A 7076-nucleotide genomic window follows, 5' to 3' on the forward strand; every position below is an offset into this window, starting at 1 on the left:
CATCAGTAAAAGTGATCAGCTCTTGCTGATAAAATGTATCACCCACCAACTCACTGTGCACACACCCAGTGTTTGGTCTTTGCAGACACACAGAGAACAACCATTAATATCAATAGGTACCATTTTTTCCAGCACAGAGAAATTCAGTGCCAAGCCTTTGCTTCACATCACACTTCCCTATCAGATGCCATTCTGTCAGACTGCCTCTCTGCTGCTGTCTGTTACATGGCAACAAAATGTAATAGAATACTCTTGGGAAGGTTCAGCCTCTACTGTCATACCACTAATATCCAACTCTGAAACTATGTAATGAAGCAGAAGGTGTTGCTTTCAGAACAGTACTCATTATATCAAGTGAGAAAAAATCAACCCAACAAAAACAAACAAACAAACACCACAAGGATGGCATTACTCAAAGAATAAAAAAAAGTAACTGTACAATTAACAAATATTCAATGGCATGAGAGTGGCATGAGAAGGATGATATTTTACAGCTTTATACTTAGATTATCATGGTGGAAAGAAAGAATAAAAAATGAAATGCTCACCGATGTCCTAGGCTCACAGTAGAAAACACCAAAGGGAGAAATCTTCAGAAAGAGACCTTTCACCTGTGCTCCCATGGCTGATTCAGTCCTTGCCTCAGGTGATCAATCAGTGGTTTAGGCAATGACTCAACACTACCCACACAGTAACTGTATGAGATAAACATTACACAAAGATGCTGCTGCTTATAAGGATCACTGGAGTAGAATTGTCTTAAGAAATATTATAATGACATTTCAAGAACAAATTTTACTATATAATTAATAGGAAACACTCTACAACATAGGAAAAACAAACAGCCATACACACAAATGCTTTTCATTTCACTTACATTAATCTTCTAAGATAAACCGGAGGAAAAAAAAATCTGCAACCTGACAAATGAACAACATTCAATATTATTTTAAAACACAATCAATGTAATGATTAGTTCCAAACAAAGGGGAAGCTGCTTATTTAAATTGTTGACTACTTGATTACATTTCATAGGGACTTGCTTTGCTAATAAACCTTTTTCCTGTTGTTTTAAAACATATTTCGAAAGTATTGTTTACAGGCCTTTCTTCATGTCCCAGACATGTTGGATGTGTGAGCTGCAGTGATGTCTCACTGTTACCAAGTAGCAGTAGGGCCCATTTTAACTGTAGATTTTTTCAGTGACGTATAATTTAGTGTTTCATAATATCCAAACTCCAGTATTACACCAGTTAGTAAACTTAATGTTGGCTTCACTTTGACCAGGATGCTGAACCTGATGATATCCCAAGGTTCATTCCAGTATGTAAAATTGCAAGGTTAAGGATGGTACAGAACAGTTGCAAAATCAGGATCAGAAAGGTCTTGTATTTTCTACCTGCAAATATCTAAGGCTATTGAAGCAAGCCAGGCAAAGTTCCAACTTGTTTATAGTTTAAACATGCCTAATAAAAGCCAGGGAAATCCTTGAAAAATTCATGCTCAGAAAAAAAGCAGAAGGCATCATGTGTCTATTTCTGCTTCACTGCTGTTCAAAACATATAAATAAATGAATCTCTGATTCTATTTCCTACCCTGACTTTCTGATTCAATGAAAAAAATAATAATATTTATTATTTACATTGCTGAGGAAGAAATCAGAATCAAATCTCTTATTACTTGTAGGAAACAATGACAAGGGGAAAAAAATGTGAATCCCTAATCCTGAAAACTGAAATTTTCTTCTTTTTCCCTGTTGTACAGAAGCGAAACCGTCATAGAAGTCTTTAGATGTTATGTTTATCACAACTAAGAGTTTTGCAAAAACATCAGTACAGGTGATTTCTGAGAATATCATGGCCAAATCACCTCAAGTGCAGTAAAAAAATATTACTAGCAGAGAAAAAAGCAGCGTTTCTGGCTTTCAAAAGCACAAGTTTTGCAAGCCCAAGAGAATAAGAGTATAACATATATTTCTAAAGACTAAATTCCCTCCTCTCCTCAGTCAACCCTGCACTGTCCCTATCAAAACATACCCCAAAACTGTGATTAATATGAACTGCTGATATCAGGTCAATAGAGGAGTTTAGGGATGTTTAATCCTGTCTTTTGCTGTGGGAAAGACAAATTAGTTTCTCACTATCACTCTCTAATATTCATTTCAAACGTTGTATTCTGGCTCGCATACACAACATCCTCTGTAGGGAGGACACCATTTCTTCTTTTCCAAATGACAATGCAGGTAGAAATGAACAGAAATAGATCGATTAAGTAGTGTCTTTACAGCACCAGTTTTATTCAGGTGTTCACAAGGATTGAGCAAGTGCTGGTAGGATAAGAAAAATATGCCTACAGTAGTACACCTCCCTTCTATAACGTCTCAGGTTTCCAAAGTTGTTCCAGAGGATGATTATCCTCCCAGAGAATTTCCTCTAATTAGACACAACTCCCTAGCAAACCCTTCCTGTAGCAAAGACTATTTTTCAAAACTCTGGGTAGGAATAATTTTTCTTCTTCCCTCCCCCAGGGAATTTACTTTTCATGAAAGTGCTGGCTCAACAATCCTGAGGTTGAAGTTGTTATCCACAACATTAATGAATAATGCAACATAACCTCTAAAACTCTTTCTGTGAAATGAATGGGGTTATTTGGGTCATACCAGAACTGCTAAACAAATTATAATTTTTACAGCAAAAGTCCTCTCAATAATGAATACTACTAGGTGGTAGAGTAGAAAGAATTGTTTCACTTCTTTTCTTTGTTTTTCTTTTCTTTTCTTTGTTTTTCTTTTCTTTTCTTTTCTTTTCTTTTCTTTTCTTTTCTTTTCTTTTCTTTTCTTTTCTTTTCTTTCTTCCCCCCCCCCCCCCCCCCCCATACTCCTTTCCATCTGAGAATGACTTTTTCTTCATATGGTGCAGAAAATAAATGGTGAGCCAGATTAGAGTAGGGACAACACAAATGCCTTCAGATGTATTGAGAACAAGTTTTGCAGATAAATTGCTACTTAAAAATATCTCACCACTACTGTGTTGTCACGCAGAAAACACAGGTTTTCTGGGACAACAAGTAGTTTCTCCTTGTGGGGGTGTTTGTAAGTGAATCACAACTATCCACTTCATCTTCTTCATAGCTCAATTACAAAAAGGTACATTTATTAGAGATTTAAGAATAGTTATAAAAACAAACAAGCAGAATAACATTCTGCAGAGAAAACCTTATTATAACTTCGGTGATGTAGAAAACATTACAACATTTTCTGATAAGTCAATAATTGTAATTTTAAGAACTGTATCTTTTATTTTGTTTTTCAAAAATTTATATATATATATATAAATATATATAAAATTATATATATATATAAAATCCCACATCAATCAGAATTTGTCTGTGTTAGATAAGCTCTTTGATTCCAGTACAGTTCAGAGAATATTACTTCCAATTGGTTTTCATAAATTTAGAACATTCTCATGAATTAGAAACAGAAATAGTATGTTTTTGGAATAAATATATCTGGCATAAATACGATTATCTTCATTTAAAAGGAAAGAGAGATCTTGATTAAACTTAGAATATCAGAATAGTCTAATATTCTATTCTTTCTTCAGCAGGGAATTCTACATTGTGTTTAAAGTTTCACAGACAACACAACCCTGAAAGCTAATAAGGTGGTGGCAGAAAACATTCTGGTTTTAAAGGTTAAAAAAAACAAACAACAACAACAACACACACAGATTTTCTGCTTTAAGGACAGAGACATGGGAGAAAAAAATAAAAAACAACAAAAAACAAAGCAATTAAGAATGAATATCCTGCCAAAATAAGAGCTTAATTTGCTTTATCCAAATTTCTTCAGAAAAATTCTTAAGAATTCAACTGTCTTCTCCTTTCAAGAAGAATAAAATGAAAGGAAAACTATACAGTGCAACTAATGCCTCCCATTAATTTCCATGGAAAATACAGCAGATAAATGAGCACAACAAACCTACTTGATAGAGAAAACTCTCAGCTACAAAACACTTTTTTTACCATGGTCACCACCATTAGAAAACATAAACTGTTCTAGACTCTCTTCATTTCTTGGCATGAGAGCTATGCATAGCCACCCAGAACAGGTCTTGCCTTTCACATAATTGTTGTCACCACTGAAACACATCACCACCGCCTAACTGTGCTAACATCCACTTTTTGGTCTTCATAAACATTCAGCAAATGACAATGATAATCAGGGGATTAAACTTTTAACACATGGAGGGAATGAGTGATACGCGTGTGCTCCAGATGCACTTCATGTCAGATGTCAATTCACACAGCAAGAAAGTGAAACAGAAAATTGATGGGAAGGTTCAGCCTCCACTGCCATGCCATCAGCATCTGCCTCTGAAGTTGTGGGCCAACATAACAAAATAGGAAGCACTACTTTCAGAGCAGCCCTTCTATGTTTTCATCTTTTAAGAGCTGGAAACCCTCTCCTAAGTCAAAAGAAAATGAAAGAGATTTGTTGCTGTGTAGCTGAGAATAAGAATTAGATATCTAGTTGTTTCTGTCAGAATGCATCTGTCTGAGAAAACACTGGACGAAAATAAGACTTTACCTTATTAGATGTTCCAGGGGTGAAGAGGTTGCTATATGAATTGAGATGAAAAAAATCTGCAGTAAATGGTGTACTAATAATTCTACCAAGCTTCATGATAATTTAACACTGGCATCACCTATGTTTTTTTAGACATCTGCAAGGATTTGGATGTTTGATGTAAGTTTGTTGAAGATTCTGTATAAAAAAAAATATCATTATTTCAAACATTTATTTACTATTTTTTGAATGAATCTCATTATTTTTCTTGGAGGCTTTCAACTTTAAACAGTTTTTATGGTAACTAAGTCATATGTCTGTGATGAACTTCTTTAGGATATTTCCCACTGGACAAGCTACAGCAATTTGTCACCTTTTAACCTATTCTTCTATTTTTTAAACACTTCTGCAGTTGGGATTTATAACACAGTCTTACTAACCTACTGAGGATCATCATAAACTAATCATGACTGACATCTACATGTGTACATCAGAATTCAAATGTCCAATTAATAGTCAAGTATTTTCAAGTCCATACATTATTGAGTGCCAAGGATTAACTAAATAAAGTCAAAGCAACAGTAAAAGCAACAGCAAAGGCCACAAGTGTATCACACTGATTTCTCCATATGATAAAACATAAAAGGTCAACACAGTTTTTAAAATTACTTCATTTATTGTGTCACTCATTTATTTTATACACTTTCTGTTGAATAAATAATTCAAATAATGGTCCTTAAGTTATCTCTTCAGATTAGGGAATGTCAATCACTTCGTTACAGAGTGGTATAATTTCAGCTCAATGAAGCCCTTTATTTGAATTTATCCAAATACTGTATGAAGATTAAAGTTATCACAAGGCTTTAAGGGGTTGTGCTTTACATGATAAGGATTTCTTAGGTCCTCCCCTTGCTTTAAGTTCAAAGGTCTTGGAAATGAACTCTGCTTACTTAAGTTTTAGGAAGCAGGAATATTCTCTCCCAACACACCTGTTTTAGGGATATTACTTAGAATACATGCAAATCTCTGCTTTCACTGCTGCTGCCTCGGCTAAAAAGCTTTCTCCAATTAAGAATTCTTTTCTAGGGGAAGTACTCTTTCCATGTCATCAAAGATGAACAATTCTTCAACTGACGGGGTACCTTAATTATTATAATCTGTAAACTCTGGGAACAGGTAGCTGTAGAAACAATAAACTAAACATTGACAGGATTCACCCTGCCCAGCTCCATCTGCCACACTATAGAGTAGTGGCTTCTGCTCAATCTTATTGATCGAGTTATGCTACATATAGTTTTTTCCAAGATCTCCTAGGTGATCTTGAAATTCCCAATCTATTCCCACCTCTAATTTAGTCAGTAAAATTTGCTCACCAAATGTAATACCTCAAGCAATATTTTTTAAGGCATTAATTAAAACAGACCTTGTAAATCTTAGCTCTATGGGGACTAAATTCAAACGCTGACATTCAATAGCTTCATCACATCAAATACTTGACAAAGCAGCAACATTATCACTTTTGCTATTATTAGACCAGTGTAAACTGTGCTTATAATACAAATGACAGCTCCAATTAGTTTTTATTTAAATAAATGTAAACACTTCTGAAATAAAAAATGTTTAAAAAAAAAACCAATGTTTTTCTGAGATTACTCAGAATTAAAGAATTAAGCTGCTACAGAATATCACAGTTCTAAATAACAGGCACTACTGTGATTGCCGAGACTTGCAGAAATGTCTACAAGAACAATGATCTGCAAACAGGCTGGGTGCAATATCACTGCAGCATAAAGACTTCTTACAATTAATTTGTGTACTGAAATAAGTCTTGTAACAGATGACTGCCCCGGAGACATTTGAAAATTAGAGCAAAAAATAATAATACAATTCACTATTTCAACAGCTGAAATCCCCTCAACAATATTTGATAAATTAATGCATTGACACTTTGTACTTTTTGGCTGTACTGCACACTTGTCATCTGGTTGATATCTGTGCCTGATATGGGAAGATTTTTGTTATCCATACTAAATGTACATAGCTGTTTTTTCCTTGGTGAGATGAGTGATCACTCAGAAGGCAATGGAAAAGTAGAAGATTCAAGATTCATAGTCCATACCATGGCCAAAATCATAAAATCACAGAATCACTCAGGTTGGAAAAGACCTTAAAGATCACAGAGTTCAAACATGACCCAACCATACTACTCTAACAAACAACCCTTCGGTAAATCATGGCCCTGATCACCACAGCCAAATGGTTTTAACACATCCAGGATGGTGACTCAACCACCTCCCTGGGGAACCTATCCCAGTGCTTAACAACCCTTTCTGTAAAGAAGTTTGTCCTGATATCTAACCTAAACCTCCCATGGCACATCTTGAGGCCATTTCTCTTTATCCTGTCACCTGTGAAAAGAGATCAACCCCACTCTTGCTGTCAGCACCTTTCAGATATTGGAAGAGATCAAAAAGGTCTCCCCTCAGCCTCCTTTTCCTTAGACTAA

This window comes from Coturnix japonica, chromosome 5, assembly GCF_001577835.2.
Source record: "Coturnix japonica isolate 7356 chromosome 5, Coturnix japonica 2.1, whole genome shotgun sequence".
Taxonomy (NCBI): domain Eukaryota; kingdom Metazoa; phylum Chordata; class Aves; order Galliformes; family Phasianidae; genus Coturnix; species Coturnix japonica.